Raw genomic sequence first — 18,078 nt, forward strand, 5'->3', positions numbered from 1 at the left:
ATGAGTTGTGAGTAGTCTTCTTGCTAGGGGTTGGGTGAAGCTCGACCTTTTGGGTTAACTATGCAAATGTGGGAGAAGCATTGATGTTTGAATTGCAATTAAATTGATTATATGAGATTGCTTGTTAGTTCCTCATGATAGGTTTAGCTACCCTTGACTAAGGAGCTTGATAGTATGATATGCCTAATTTGACATGGAAGTGTAAATTGAGTACGTCATTACTTATTGTAATTTGATTATGTATCGTCTATTGCTAAACTAATGAGGAATCTAAGTTTAGTAGTGTGAGTTGTTTTCTAATTGCATGAGGTTGATTTTACATATAGTCCTTGCTATATCTTGTCTATTTTACTCCCCGTTTACCTATTTGCCTTGGTTGAGTGGATCTCATTCCCTAGTATCTTTAGTTCATTGATTTAGAACTATAGTTTGTTTGTCTTCTTGACGAACCCCAATTCACCAATTGACTTCGAGTTAGCTTAAGTGTAAAGATCTTTGGCAATCATATCCCGTTCCTTGTGGACCGAACTCTTACTTGTCATTATGCTTGGTTTGTAAGGTGTTTGTTAATAAATGTGTTTGATTGAGTGTGGAATGTACGACCATTCGCACGCCCATCAAACACCCCTAAATCTCCCTCTACGGAAATACTAGTATAATACATATAATTATACCATAAAGATAGACTTAGGCGTATTACCGCCGCGTGATCACGCAAGGCTACTCAAATACTTAACTTGATAACAGAACTTGCTGCGGAAAACTCAACCTTTTTTATTAATACTTATAAAAATAGTAACATTGTTATGAGCACTCAAAATAAAGACAAAACCAACATTCCTAAACTAGGTTAAGCAAATTTTGGGACTCTCATATGCTCATTTATGACCCCACCTGAAAATAGTCAACATTGCTTACCATTAAGGTAAATAGGGCGAACCAAAACAAATAGGAAATACGAATTAGCAAAATATGCTAAGTACGATAAGTGCAAGATAATGCAAACTCAATTTATTTGCAAACATGCTTTTAAAACCAATTCCAATAATTCCAAACTCATAATTCAAAAACAATTCTCAAGATTCTCAAAAATAATTCCAATAACTCAATACTCAAAATTCAATAAATATCAATATAGTTTTCAAAGCACTGAAATTCATTCCTTTGAATTATTCCAATTTTTTCTCCGAAGTGTGCACATCCCCTCAAGTTAGTATCTTTATATTGAAAGGCTATCTTTGAGGAAAGACTAGGTCATACAAAGTCCATAGTCTTATCAACCAAATCCGCATGGTGGGATTACATAAACATGCTTATGAAGCTTTAATGGATACTTCAATAATTCTCATAAAATTCATCTTTTGAATAAAATCAACCTTTAAAATAAAATACTCAAACTCCTTTTTTTTTTTTTTTAATTTAACATACTTTAAAATCAAACCTTTTAATAATTCAAACCATTTAAAACATGATACTAAAATCAATCCTTCAAAAATACATTTGTTAAAACTAATATTAAAATCAATTCCTCCAAACATTCTTTATTTCATACATCATAATTCAAATCAATTTAAATCAATGACCAATAAAATCATATAAAACATTGCTATTCAAACCAATCACTTTCGAAGGTATATAGCCACCTAAACGTACCTTGATTCCGAATATCAATCAACACTTTGCACTTTCAAAGTTCAATCACGAATAAACCTTGCAATTAACATCACCATAAGGTTATCACAACATCTCTAGACATAAACCCAAATCTAATGTGCATGGACTACAAAACTTTTTAAAAATAATACTTTAATATAAAATTATAACTTTGAAATAGGTATTTTTATTTATAAAAAACTAATTATGAAGAAAATAAAGGAATATGATTAAAAAGAATTGGATTTTCATTGGAAAGAATAGACAGAACTTTCAGAGGCTATAACTCCTTCAATATAACTCTGAATTGGGTGCTTCTTAAGTCTAAACTCAAGGATTTTTTGAGAGGAACAATTTTATGTGAAATAGAAAACCCCAAAACTGATAATAAGTGACCGAAAATTGGCTCCAAAAATAGACAAAAGGAGAAGAAAAATAGGAAAATGTTTAGGGAAAAGAAGAGTAAGAGAGAAGAAGAGAATTGGTTTTTGGTGTGAAGAATATGAGAGGTATGAGGGGGTATTTATAGGCTCATGAATGAAATAATTAAGGCAAGATTATGTAAAAAGAATTATGGTAAATTTAGTTAAAGGAATTACTTGAAAAGGAGAGTTTAAGAATTAAGGAAGGTTTAGTTTATGGTGATTAAGAAATAAAGAATTAAGGTAAGTAGCTTGATCATGAAATGGAAGATTCCAAATGAGCTTGGTTGGAGAATAATTAAGAAAATAGATTATGGAAAGTGTTAAATAGTAAGATGATCATGAAAATAGTTTAAGGAAATAAAAGCTTGCTTGGAAAATAAGTATAGGAGATTTAGTATCAAAATATATATGATAAAATATAAGTAAGATATTATTTTATAAAAATAGGAAAACTTAGGAATTTAATTATTTTAAGGTAAGATAATTTAATCAAACAAAATCTATTTTATTTTCCCCATAAAATCCGAAATTATTAAGCTTCCAAAACTCATTTTTATTTTCTAAATTTTCAAACCAAATAATACAATAATATCAGTTTTTATTTTCTCAAAAATTTCGAAAATTACATATTCGGTTTTATGAAAACAATTAAATTAGGTAATAATTAAATAAAATTCGTCCAAAATATATAATTAAAAATCGGATTTTTATTTTCTAGAAAATCCGAAAATTATTCACTAATTTTTGGTTTAATAAAATAAATAATTAAGGAAATTCTAAGTATTGGTGGAGTACATTGACTTCTACGAAAATCAATTTAAAGCTCGGTAAAACCTTAAGAGATGGGGTTTTTACGGTAGATTTTCCTAAGCTGGAGAGGATACCACTTCCAGGAGTGAAGGCGAGAAGATTTTGAAGATCGCTAAGCATTGTGATCTTCAACGACGTTCCCTAAGATGTGGAGGTTGTCCCCCTAAGATTTGAAGACCGCTAAGCATTGCGATCTTCGACGACATTCCCTAAGATGTGGAGGTTGTTAATTTAATCAGAAGATGGCTAAGCACTGCAATCTTTGATGGCGCTCCATACAATATGGAGTTTGCCAAGCAAAGAAAATTCGATTCAGCTAATTGTTGTCACACCGAGGCTTGTACCCGACGGTGCAAGATACGCGTTTCTTAACTCCTTTATTTGTAGAATTAATGCTTTTCTGCAGGTATCGGCGTTGAAAAGAATGATTTAGGATTGCAGAACGTTTTGAACCATTCTCCGTCTTTATCGACATACTTTGACTTTTGTTTTTGAAACTTATGTTTCTTCAAACTAAGTCAAAGTGGGGGCTTCTGTAGAAACCTGATTGTGTCTCCCCAAAAACCAAACCCAATGATGAGTACCTTTCACGTCTTTGATTATCGAGTAAGGTGAAAAGTTGAAGAGTTTGGTGAATTTCCCTAGCCCTGAACTTTTTTAACCTTTCCTTAAATGTTTTAATTCAAAATCATTTATTTCGTGTCTTTAAACCCAAAATCATTCATTTTGTATCCTTTAAATCATTCATTTCGTGTCCAATTTATAAAAACTTCCAAACCAGTCTATTTGGGCCCATGATCTTGGTCCAATAATTGTATAGTTGGATGGGGATTGAAAAGAGCTTTCTAACGATATATTATAAGCCCAAATCCAACTTATAACGAAGAAGTTATGGCCAAAATACTAAACTAAGCCTTATTTGCGACCCAATAATCATGTGGAGGGTCCATTACCCTTAACTCTATTCCTAAATCAATTAGGATTTATTAAAAGTTTCTAGAAACATCTAGAAGATCGTTTTCAATCCTAAATCCATTAGGATTTATTATTAAGCTTCTAGAATCCTTTAGAAGGTTCTAATTTATCCTAACTTTGAGATTCTCTCTCTTTCTCTCTTTCTTTCATGTTTCTAGCCTAGCATAAACCATCCCAAACACACATCCTTTATACTTTTCCTAAGAAAACACCATACCTCCTTCACGAGCCTCTAATACTCCTAGCCAATCTCAAAGTTGCCTTCGACCTCGACGTGAAAGGTTAATAGTTCTAACGGTTTGGTCCCAAATCTATATTTCAATTCATATTTGATTTATTTGTTTGATTTAATCTTTCTTGAACTTTACTAACGTGTGTATTGTTTTGATAGAAAGAGATTCGAGGCATCAAATTGAGTAATTCGATTACTTAATTGTTCTTTTGATATAGAAATCATGCTTAGAATTTTATATTAATTCCTAGTATCATGTTAGGATGTTGATTATGATTTCTAGTATCATGTTTAGGTTAAAGCTTTGATCTTGATTATTAGTGACATGCTAGGGTTTGTTATTAATCCATTTAGTATCATCCCTAGGGTCTTACTAATCATATTTTGATGGTGTTATTATGATGATGATTGATGTGTTAATATATGTTGCTTGATTATTCATGATTGATTGTTATTGCTTGATCACGCCTTTTTTCTTGCAGGTTTGAAGGGAAATTGTTGAAATCACGCCTAATAAGATAATTAATAATTTGAATTTAGGTTAATATGGTTTTAATTCAAGTGATCACCAATAATAGATTTATTTGTGCATTAATAATCAACCAACGTAGATTAAATATGCTTAGGATTAATTTGATGTATGTATGCTGATCGAAAAGCGCACATGAATATAATAAGAATTAAGTAGAGTCCGATTTAGGGCGGGTTTAATCTCTTTTAGGGTAAATTCGTACCATCATCCCTGAACATCTAGTCATGGTTCCGGACCACTATGGAGTTAGCGATCTCCATGATTGTGAATGGGGTGTAACCTTCACACCCGTGAACGGTTTACAAGTTCCTAGAACTTGTTGGAGACTCTTTTATCTCTAGCTTCCTTCCCTTTAGATGCCACCATGCTTAAAAACATGATCACAATGGGGCTCAAAGTTGAGTTTGAAAAATTCCCTAGAGTTTTTGGCGACTCCGCTGGGGAGGATTTCTAATTTTGATTCCTAAAATTTATTTTGGCAATTAATTTAGAATTAGTAGATGAGACTTGAAAGATTCTAGATATTCATGTGCATGATTTTGGTTAACATTGAGACTTAATCATAAAAAAAGGTTCGCATTGGAAAGACCAACCGTGATGCGTAAAAAACATAGGATTTTTACACGTAGGAAAAGCAGGAAATATCTTTCACAACTAAAATCGAATAAACACTATGAAACATCGAAAAAAACGTCGAACATAGAAAAGTGCCACGAAGTGTTGGAACTGTCCCGAGACGATAGAGTTTATCGCTAGACGATAACTTTATCGCGGCGCGATAGAGTTGTTGCCGTGTGACAACCTCTGTTTTCTCACTCTAAGTTCTCGCGACATTGCGCCAGAATTCTGTCTTCTTGTTTTGCCCGGTTCTAGTTCTGTTTTGCTGATTTTACTTCCTGATTGAGTTTTTCCCACTTTTCTAAACCCATATGTGTTCTACATATGGTCTTAGCCCCTGGGAATTCACTCTCCATCCACCCTAATGAACGCTCCGTACAACAATGGGTGTATCCGAGATTGTGAATTCACCAAACCATGAGCGAGTTTAACTTGCGAGGTGCCATCCATCGTGCCAACCCTTCCAAAGGTAAGGCTTCCGCGCGATGTATCCGGACTCATAACCATGGACCCTCTTGGACACCATAATCCTTGACCTTTAGGGAACTAGAGCCATGGTTAGGTTGCAAACTCATTGCATCATGTGTGACTACTTGACTACTTGTGCATTCCTTACTTGTGCATACCTTACTTGATTAAACTAACCTTTTATGTTGACTTGTTCTTGTAAATAAAGTCTTAACAAACTAACCAAGGACTAAAAATGACTTTGCTTAAATTAATTGGTTGATAAATTTAAACTTATAAAGTCTAAACGTACTTGACTTAGTAAGACTATAGGCTTAAACCTGTGAAGGGTCACCGAAAACAAATTAGATTGACGTTCCATTATTTGGTGCGAAAGTTTTGGTTTGTGCCGCAGAACACTAGGTTTATTGCGCCGCGGCAGCCTTGTCGCGCCGCGACAGGATCAACGTTCCGCGACAGCCCCACCGCCATGCGATGGTTCAGTTTTTTCCCTTCCTAGTCTTTGTGTCGACTCTATTAACCGATTTAATGAAAAAACGTGGTCTTAACTCAGTCTTTGCTTGAGTCTAATCACATACCATGGTCATTACACGAGTCTTGAACATGTCACTTTCACTCACGAGTCAATGCACACACTTTGTATATGTCTTTTCACTATGACCATGTCTAGAGTCTTGTATGTGTATTTTCTGTCATTTTTTTAGGGGGGTAAGTCGAATATTATCCTCCCAACATAAACAATGTTGCTTAAAAACCTTGATTTAATTCCCATACTTGATTCCCAAAAAGTGCACCAACTTTTTGCTTTTTCAACCCAATAAAAGTACGAGTCAATTTGAGTCAAGTCATTAAAAGAGTCAATGGTTTAATTTTACATCACTTGGTCAAGGAGAGAAGGGCGTTTAATCAAGGACAACACTTTCGTTCAAGTACTACTCTTCGATAAACTGATTCGACACAGAAGAAAGATAAGAATAATGGTCAGTCAAGAAGATTTCGAGAAACTTCAAGAAACTGTAAATGGACTTGCTGAAATGCTCAAGGGACTCACCACCCGAGTCGAAGACCGTAACAAGCAAGTACCAATCGAGACAATCAAGCGCATGGAGGACAGTTGGAGTCAAATCTTCAATGACTACATATACTTTAGTATAAGCTCTAAGGGGGTCTCAGTGGATAAGGAACTTCTTCCGCAGAAGTTATCAGCCAATGACATCCCTAAATTCAAAGCTACTAACAACCCTTACTTCCACTTAAGGGCCTTTGAGACAATTATGCAGATCAAGGGGATTGACAAGAAGGTTTTCCCCTCGCTTTTTCCGTATTCTCTTAAACTAGTATGCCAACATTGGTTCTTTTCTATAGGCACCAAGAAAATTGCTACTTGAGATTCTATTACACATGCTTTCATTGATAGATACAAATGTAGTATTCAAGTAGAAACTGGTCATAAGGAACTTGAAATTCTTAAACAAAAAGAGAATGAAGGTTTCACTGCCTTTTACAATAGGTGGAAGGAAACTTTCGCTAGGATGATCGAAGTTCCAAGTGAGAAGGAATATGTAAGGATGTTCATTAAGAACCTCCAAGAAAAATACCAAAAACATTTGAAATATCAATGCAATTTAAACACTTTCAAAGCTGTTTATAACATAGGCACAGAAATTGAGGACGATCTCGTAAAACAAAAAGCTACTAACAATAGTAACAACAGTGGCTGGAAAGGAAAGAAGAACGACAATCCTTCTTCTTCCAAAAACACCCACTCTAGTAACAATGTTAGTACCTTTAATCTAAATGATGTCCTAGCCATGAATAATCAAGGGCAAAGAAAGCAATTCAGAAGAGAGTTCACCCCTATTGGGATGAGTTATGATACCGCCTTTGATCGACTTTACACCAAAGGATTTATTACTCCCATTGGACCTATGCAAGATCCTCCTCTTGAAAAGAGACCGTCCAATTGGAATTTGAATGCACACTGCAAATATCATCAAGGTAAGGGTCACACTCTATTGAAAGTTGTTGGAAATTAAAGGAAGCTATCCAATACTTGATTGAATACAACAAACTTCCAGTGCCTCCTACTAGTAAGATGCCAAGCATCAATACTTCTCCATTTTCCGATTCCTTGGCTATTTCTGATGAACAGGATCCCATAGATCTGTCACTCCTTATTAAACCAGTTGAAGATCCTCCCATGAAAGAGGTTCATGCCATCGAAGAAGAAGAGGAGATTTTCTTTGATGCCATGACTGATTTTCAAGAAGAGATTACCAATGAAGACATTGCTAGTCCCTCCCAATATCCTATCAATGTAGATTTGAATAACCTTCTTGATGCTCTTCAAGAATTAAGTCTTGAACTTCAAGTTCCTTACACTGTGGTTTTGTTTACGGTGCCTTGTCTCTTGAAGATAGGTCTTTAGTTTGGCATGAACTTTCTTTTATTGTTCATACCTTTCCAAAATGTCTTTTTTTGGGTGATTTTAATCAACTAGAATTTTTGGATGATAAGTTATGAGGGAGTTCTACTATTAGGGGAGTTAATGACTTTATTGATTGGAGATTGAACAATGTCTCATATGACGTTCCTTTTTCGGGTCCTCAGTTTACTTGGACAAATAAAAGACTTGACACAGAGCTTATTTTGGAACGTCTAGATTGAAGGTATGTCACTCCATGTTGGTTTGATGAATACCCCAATGGAAGGATCCATCATGAACTGATTACAGTTTCAGATCATGCCGCGATTATTTATGACTCGGACCCTTTACAAGTACCCTCTAATCGGCCTTATCAACTATAACTTTGGTGTCTTGGCTTCCGGAAGCATGGGCGGAGCTAGAAGGGGACATGTGGGGACACTTGTCCCCCCATTTTCAAAAAAAAAAAATTTAAAAAAAAAAATATAAAAAAAAAAAAAATATAAAAAAAAAAAATGCAATTACAGATTTACAGTGCTGAGTGCTCTGTTGCGACATTTGCCAGCCAAACCCTAAGTTTTTCAATTTTCAATTTCTCTCTCTTCGATTCGCCCTCGCCTGTCGCCTAGCCGGCTCGCCGTGACGCCGTCCACCGTTCGCCGGCAGTTCGCAGCAGTGACGAGGTTCAACAGCCGCCCTTGAGCCTTCGTCCTTCGTGACTTCGTGTCTTCGTGACTTCGTCATATGCATAAGCATAACACATTTGCTGTAAATCTGGATTTCAATGGAGGTATGAATCAATGAATGTATGATTAATTGAATAATTGATTACTTGTTTTGTTGTTTAAATGTTTAATTGTTTAAATTTACAGTAAATCTGAAATTCTGAATTTCATATTTTTATTACTTGTTTAAATGTTTAATTGTTTATATTTTTATTGTGAATTTGTCATTTGTGGCCTTGTGGGTATTGATTATTGAATAATTTGAATTGATAAATGATTATTGATTTATATTTGTTTGATTGTTTCCCCTGTTAGAGTTTTTGGTTGTTTTTGTGAAATGTGAATTTAAATTATTAATTATTGTAAATTATTGAAATGTGTAGTTGAATTAGAAATTTAAAATCTTAGCCTCTTAGGTTTTGTTATTATGTAATGATGTGGATTGTGGTCTTGTGGAAATTGATATATAATTTTCAATTTAACTAGGAAATATCAAAAGATTCACCAAATTCAAACAAATCAAAGGCAACTAAACAACCCGATCTTCGACAATTCTTGTTTAAAAGAACGAGACTCAATGAAAATGAGTCCAATAACTCACCTTCAGTTAGCTCCCCTCAAAGTCAAGAAAATAGTATGGAAATGGGTGGTTCAAGTAATAGTAATGTACCATTAGAGGAAGATTTGGTGTATGATGTTGAACTTCTTCCTCATGATCCGGGAAAAAGAATAAACATTATGGATTACCCCGCAAATGAACGAAATGCTGTTAGGAGGGGTTATATTCTTAAAAAACCTTGCCAACCAAAAACTCATGTCTTCCCTACAAGACAAGTGTCTGGTTTGCGTCGCTTTAGTGTTCATTGGTTCAACAAATGGGATTGGCTTGAATATAGTATTGAAAAAGATGCTGCATTTTGTTTTGTATGTTACTTGTTCAAGAATGAAGTTGGTATTAAACCGGGGGGTGATGCATTTGTTGATGGAGGGTTTAGGGCATGGAATAAACCGGAAAGATTTGAGAAGCATGTTGGTGGAATTAAAAGTGCTCATAATCTTGCTTATGAGAAATATGTGAATTTAAGAGATGAAAAAAAGAAATCAATCTTGAATGTGATTGACAATGCAAGTGATGTGATTAAAAGTGAATATTTTATCCGCTTGAAAGCATCTTTATCTTGTTTAAGATTTCTTTTGGGGCAAGGTTTGGCATTTCGTGGACATGATGAAAGTGGGGAGTCATATAATAGGGGTAATTTCCTTGAGCTTTTGAAGTGGTTAGGAGAAAAGGTTGAGGAAGTAAGGATACATACTCTTGAAAATGCACCTAAAAATTGTCAAATGACTTCCCCTCCTATTCAAAAGGACATTATTAACTGTTGTGCCAAAGAAACAACTAGGTGCATAATAGAAGAAGTTGGTGATGATTACTTTGCTATATTGGCCGATGAGTCAAGTGATGTGTCCCAAAAAGAACAACTAGCTCTTGTTTTGCGTTTTGTTGATAGAGATAGTGGAAAGGTAATGGAGCGATTTTTAGGCATTGTTCATGTTGCTAATACTACCGCTTTAACTCTTAAAGATGCAATCATGTCTTTACTTGTTGAACATTCATTGAGCCCATCTATGATAAGAGGGCAAGGGTATGATGGAGCTAGCAACATGAAGGGTGAAATAAATGGCCTTAAGACTTTGATTATGAATGATACTCCAAGTGCCTACTATATACATTGTTTTGCTCATCAACTTCAACTAACATTAGTTGCCGTTGCTAAAAAGAATGATAGTTGTGGTTGGCTTTTCGAGATACTTGGAAATTTGTTGAATGTGGTTGGAGTTTCTTGCAAGAGAAGAGAAATGATTCGTCAAGATCAAGCTCAAGAAGTTGCTCGAGCCTTGGATGTTGGGGATATTGTGAGTGGATCGGGTTTAAATCAAGAACTTGGTTTGAGTAGGCCCGGGGATACTCGTTGGAGTTCTCATTACAAGTCACTTTTAAATGCCATCCTCTTATTTCCTACAATTATTAAGGTGCTTGTACAAATTGGGAAGCATGGTGCATCGGAAGATAAGTTCAAAGCTCAAATTGTTTTAGGACAATTAGAGTCATTTGACTTTATTTTTGTTGCTCACTTGATGTTGACTATTTTTGGATACACTAATGGTTTGTGTGTTGCTTTGCAAAGAAAGGAGCAAGATATTGTAAATGCCATGGAACTTGTCACTTATACAAAAACGGTGTTGCAAAAAATGAGGGAGCGAGGATGGGATACTCTCTTAAACAAGGTAACTTCATTTTGCACTAAACATGGTGTTGTTATTCCCACTATGGATTCTCTTTATGTTCCTCATGGAAGATCAAGACGTTTTGTTGAAGAAGCAACAAATGAACATCATTTTCGGGTTGGAATTTTCTTAAGACTAATTGATTTGCATCTTCAAGAACTTGATGAACGATTTAATGAGAGGAATATGGAGTTACTATTATGTATGGCTTGTTTAAGTCCTAAAGATAACTTCTCATCCTTTGATAAAGATAAGGTACTTAAACTTGCCTCTTTTTATCCCGAAGAATTTTCAAGCTTTGATTTGATGGCTCTTGAATATCAACTTGATGTATTCATGGAGAATATGCTAAATGATGAAAGATTTCAAGGTTTAAATGACCTTAATTCTCTTTCTATGATGCTTGTTAAAACCAATAAGCATAAGACTTTTCCTCTTATTCATTTGCTTATCAAGTTGATGTTGATTCTTCCCGTTGCCACGGCAAGTGTTGAAAGAGTGTTTTCTGCAATGACATGTGTCAAAAACAAGTTGCGAAATAGCATGGGTGATCAACTTATGAATGATTGTTTGGTCACTTTTATTGAGAAGGATGTCTTCTTACGAGTTTCCGACGAAAAGATTATTGATCGATTTCAAAGTATGAAGACTCGAAGAATGAACTTGTAATTTTAATGTAATGTTTATGTAATTTTTTTCATCATTTTGAATTGTATGACTAAGTATATATTTGTATTTTGAAATTTTAATATTAAGTATTAACCAATTTGTGTGTGAGTTTTTTTTTTGTTTTTATTTTTTGTTAAGCTTTTCGTAAGTTAAGCATTTTGTCCCCCCAAGTTGAAAATCCTGGCTCCGCCACTGTCCGGAAGTTCGTGATCTTGTTGTTAATGGTTGGAATATTATGTTTCAAGGTTCCCCCTTCTTTTGTTTGATGAGGAAATTACGTGTGGTTAGAAACAAGCTCCAAAAATGGTGCTTAGATAACAAACGCCTTTGGGGTGTTAATTGGAGGGAGCTCTCGTTGGACCTCGCTAATTATGGGAGTGATATCACAAGCCTTGAGGATGGTAACTTGTATATTCAATGCATAAATTTTATTATCCCAAAGTGTACTGTTGATTTTCAATATTGGAGACAAAGGGTTAAGTGCGAGTGGATCAAAGACGGCAATGCTCCTACAAAGCGTCTCTTTAACAAAGTCAAGCATCGGAAATTGCGAAACGAGATTGTGACTCTTAGGGTCAATAATGACTCATGGGTAGATGGTCAGACGGCCGTCTCGAGTCTTATTGATAATTCCCTAAAATAGGTGTTTGAACCGCCTGTTGACTCACAACAGGGCAAAGCGATTGATCTCCTCCTCCGCCAACTTCATTTTCCCTCCATCTCAGATATAGACTGTGAGGATCTGGTAAAACCTTTTGACGATGATGAAATCAAACGAGCTATTTTTGACATCAAAGGCTCGAAATCTCCGGGTCCGGATGGATTTATAGCTTTTTGGGATACGGTTGGTGAAACCGTAGTTAAAAGTGTCCGACATTTCTTTGACACGGGCTTCTTGCTGAACGAGCTAAATTCGACTCTCCTAGTTATGATCCCAAAAACTGATATTCCTGATGCCTCACATTTCAGACCTATCAGTTCCTGTAACACCATCTACAAGTGCATTACGAAGTGTCTTGTCTCTCGGCTCAAGCTCGTTCTGCCTTCTCTTATCACTGATTACCAGCATGGTTTCATTCCCGAGAGATACATGGAGGATAATATTTTCATGTCACAAGAGCTTATGCACTTCATAAATTCCAAACAACGCTCTACTCATCTAGCTGCGATCAAAGTAGACATGTCAAAAGCCTGTGACAGAGTGGACTGGCTCTTCTTGCTCAAAACCCTGCAGGCTTATGGGTTCCCAGCTAAATGGTTACAATGGATCTCCCAGTGCATTTCTACGGTGTCTTTTAGAGCCCATGTGAATGGGAAAGCTTCAGATTCCTTTAAACCTAATTGTGGTTTATGGCAAGATTTACGTGATGTGTACGATAGTTTACAAAATTATTTATTTGAATTATTTATCACAATTTTGACATACATATTTAGTGGAGAAAATGTTAAAGATAAAACTATTATATAAAATAAATATATTTATTCGCAAATTTGAAAGGATAAAGGCATACAATTGGGTTTGGTGCCTCGACAACTAACAATGTAGATGGTACAAGTTTGATTATATTGATAGTATTTCGTTGTTGACATATAAACATCAATACTAATTCAAGGCATTTTAATTATATAAATTAATTGATGTATTGAAAATTTAGAATTATGTTTTAATTGATTGTATAAACATAAATAAATTACTTGATTTAATTATTTTTGGACTTAATTCAAGTAATTAATTTTATCTTATGTAATTTTTTATTGAATAATCTTTCTTTTTTTTTTTTTTTTTTTTGTTGATTGATTGACTTTTTTGTTTTTTTTTACCTTACCAACCTTTCCGTTCTTTCAATTTTAGAAAAAGGTTTTTTTTTTTTTTTTTTTTTTACCTATCTTTCTGTCAATTTTAGAAAAAAAAAGGGGAAATATTGCCAAGAATAATCCAACTTTGCTCCGTCTGCCCAAAATAATCTCAAATTTCGATTATTTTTTAATAATCCTTACTTTATTCTTTATCCGCCCAAAATTATCCCAAGTGACCAATGACCTAGGTAATTTTTTTTTAATATAAAAAAAAAGAATTAAGATTAATATTATTATAAACTATTTGATTTTAAAAAAAAACCAACATATCCACCCAGCACCGCCCAGGCTCTCCCCTCCGACCGGCGCCACCCCCTCCCCTTGCCAGCACCGGACCCATCTAAGTACGATTGGCACTGCCCCTACCCTCTTCCGGCCATCAGCCCTCCCCCTTCCCCTTAAACTACCATCTCCCCACCCCAAAACTCCCTTCTTATAGGGATGATCAACATGTGACATCTAGTGATCCGCAGTTGGCACCTATTGATCAGCAAGTTGTACCATCTACAAAAGAGAACTTGGTGAGTGAACCTGCAAGTCTTGTGTCTAACTTCGACCATAATAATGCAGGTTTGAATGATTTCTAGATGCATAATAACCAGCATGAGAATGGCTCGAACAAATGAGGCTTATTAGGCTTCCCATTAACATCCAACGATTTGATCCAAAGCTCAACAAATGCTTTATTCACATCTCTCCGTCGTTTCACCGTAACCCAATCAGTAAACAAACTTAACAGCGAATTAGCATCCTTTTTCTACGCAGCCGCTTGTATAAGAGCAGCAGGGCTCCGGTTGAAATACCCAGATGAAATTATTGATTGATTTCCAGTACCATTGTTTGGAATAGGGCTTCGCCAGTTCTCGTTGTACATGGAGCTGCCAGAAGAAGGGCTCGGCGGAAGAGGCGACGGGGATTGTGACGGCGGTGGTGGTGGCGGTTGTTCCGCTAGCTGAGCTTTTTAATTGAGGAGAGAGAAAGTTGAGATCGATTTGAGGGTTTAGATTTTTGAAAAGGGATCGTGATTTGGTAAACATCGCCATTTTTTATTGCATCTGAAGCAGAGAGGAGAGAGAAAGTGAAGGTTGAAGAAGAAGATGAGAGGAGACAGTGAAGGCTAGAGTGTCTTGACGGCGACCGGCACCTCGAAGGTCGGGGTTGGGTTGGGTTGGGTTAGGCGTGTGTGGCAGTGGGGTTGGCGGATGGTTTTTTCTTTTCTTTCTTGTTTATTTTTTTTAATTTTTTTTACCCTATTATAGAATGACACGTGTCCGATAACTTGTAATAACAAGTTGGATGACCTGTTGGTAGAGGTGAGTATGGGTCGGGTACCCGTACCATTAACACTAACGATTCGGGCACCCGATAACCAATAAAACTAAAAATGATTTCCATAAACCGAACCGATAAGTTCGGATACTCGAACTTCAGGGAACCGAATTTTCGGATTGGTTATCGGGTATCCAATATGCATATCCAATAATAAAAATTTAGACTTTATAATATAGCTATTATGATATCATTCAACACTAAATAACAATAATACCACGTGATCATGACCAAATTACTAATAATTACTAATCATTTATATTATGAAGTGATTATGAAGTAAAGTATGAGTTTAGTTTTTGGATAAACAGATTTAAGTAGGAAAAACAAAGAAAAATTTGTTTATCAAATTGGATCGGGTAACCGTTAATTTTAAAATGATACCTGTTTCGGGGTTTTCTCTGTGTCCTTCGGGAGAGTTACAATTCCAAGACTGGATTCCGAGTGCCTGTACCTGCAAAACAACGGAGACTCCGGTTGGTGGGAGTTCCGCCTTCGACGATCAAGTTAAAACGTGTTCGGATGTAAAAGGTGCGGAATGTAAATGGGATCAGGCTCCTCTTAGGAGAGAAGTGATCATCTGGCTATTATAGACAGCCTCAATATCTGAGTATTTACTTTCGTAATTTGTGTGGATTGAATGTATTCCATCTCTCCTCCCTAGGTGGGAAAGTCCCTGTATTTATAGAGTCTTGGGATTCGTGTCCGTCCTAGGTTAAGGAAACCTAGGACTGATGGCTGCCTAGGAGTTTGGGCCTTGAAGGCCGCCAATCCTACGTGGGATATCTGCCTGCCACGTGTCGAGCCCTGGTAGGTCCACTTTGGGCTCTCCCTTGGCTAACACGCGTTAGACTCTGGTTGGTCTACATGGCGGGGGTAAAAATCCCCAAAATAATACCCAATAACCGTACCCGATAACAAATTATCGGATTGGGTACCCGAATCGTTATGGTTGTCGGAACGGGTACCCTAATTTTCGGTTCGGTTATGGTTCGGGTTTTCTGGTTTTTGATTTTTCGGATAATTTTGCTTAGCCTTACCTGTTGGGACTGATTTGGGCGGATGGAGTACAAAGCTGGGATTATTTAAAAAAAATCAAAAGTTGGGATTATTTTGGGCAGACGGAGCAAAGTTGGGATTATTTATGGCAATTTTTCCAAAAAAAAAAATGGGTGATGTGATTTTTTAGCTGAACACCACAACCTCCCATTCCCGTATCACTTACTCCCTTTGTTCCTTTATTTTTTCCCCATTGTCTTTTTTTGGGTCAAACTATGTAAACTTTAACCGTAATTTACCGTTAATCTATAAGAGATAATATAGTCATGAGTAATCTTGTTAGATTTGGCTCATAGCATATTTTATTAATACCATGTTTTTATAATTTTAACGTATATGGAAATGAAAATATATGCGTTCTAAGACACGTCTTGAAAACCGTAAAAAGTCAAATGGGACAATAAAATAGGGACAGGGGGAGTATATAATAGAGATTATATATATTACTTGTCATCGTTCTCTCTTCCCAATTGCCACAATTAATTTCCTAATCCCTCTTTTTCTTTTTATTTTTTTTTAATTTTTTTGTTATTTTGTATTAAAAAGTGAGACTATTTAATGTAAAAATTAGAATCTACATTAATTTAATTTTTTCTCTCCTTAAGATTCATATTTCTTAATGGACTCCTTCATTCCATTTGGGAAGAACAAATAGGTTTAAAGCGAGTACTTTATTCCTCCATATATATTGTTTTGCCCAACATATGAAACAACAAAGGTGGTGAAATTAATTTAGTTGTTTCTCTCCTTAAGATTCAAATTCTTAATTGTCTCCTCGATTCCATTTGGGAAGAACAAATAGGGTTAAAGCGAGTACTTTATTCCTCCATATATATTGTTTTGCCCAACATATAAAACAACAAAGGTGGTGAAATAGGTAATAAGGTTTATTATTTTATGCAAGTCAAATAGAAAATCCGTTAACATGAACAATGCAAATTCCCAAATGTTATAATTAGAACAACACGAAAGAAGTATATGCAAAATCACAACACAAAGACAACTTGAAACCTCTTACCCATATATACTTGTAAAACAACCCGTTTATTTTAGGTCAAATCATAATTGTCAATATACAAAAACACAACACGAAGACATCTTCATTAGTACCTGTAAAATTGACAAATTAAAACCGTCATACAACGAATCAGTGACTTTTTTTTTTTTTTTGACAAAGAGAACTTCATAAATAAAGAGCAATTACAAAATCTAAAGGATACAAACTAAACGGAAGGAACTACAACAAACCAAACCAATAAAACCACTAAATAGAAAGCAAATAAGGCTTGTGGAAACATCTTGGGGACCTTTGTGACATCAATGGGATTGGGATAATATTTCTAACCTACAAAAATACAATTTACTTGTGGTTGCCAAAGCTATAAAGTTGGTTAGAAAAACGAAAATGATAACGCCTTAGTAGAGGAACTTTAGCATAGAAATAAAGTCGAAATTTCGATGAAATTAGTGGAAATAAGGAACTGCTCCTAGTAAAGGATTGTAAACACAGGAGTAGGCGAGACTTGAGCTCGCCACTGAATGAGTAATCCCAAGGGCCTAAAGCCAAATAAGGGAATTCTAGACTCACTCTCTTACAAAAGGTCACTTGACCTTTTGACATGATACCCTCATTGTTGGGTATTCTCGGCCTTTCCTCGCATGAAGAAGGCACAAACTTGATGGAGGGCTCTCAAAGTACCATCCTTAGATATAGGAAAAACAAAGCAAAGGTAACAATGACCAATGCTAAGCGAAACACTAAATTCCGTCCTTCCAAAACGGAGAATGCAACCCCTGACCAAGACTTAACACTCTCCTTACCAAACCTCTAAAAAGAAAAATAAAACATACTTGGAGGGCCTTGGATATTGAGACCCTCACTCTCGGCTTCCATCTTCAAAGATGTCAAAGAGAAATTAATTGTGAAAGTCCTCACCACAAGACCTAAATTGCAACCCCCTCCAACTTGAACAAACCTAAGGCTGAAGAAGAAATTGAACAACTCTCCATACCTA

Source organism: Chenopodium quinoa, unplaced genomic scaffold, assembly GCF_001683475.1.
Source record: "Chenopodium quinoa cultivar QQ74 unplaced genomic scaffold, ASM168347v1, whole genome shotgun sequence".
NCBI classification, from domain to species: domain Eukaryota; kingdom Viridiplantae; phylum Streptophyta; class Magnoliopsida; order Caryophyllales; family Amaranthaceae; genus Chenopodium; species Chenopodium quinoa.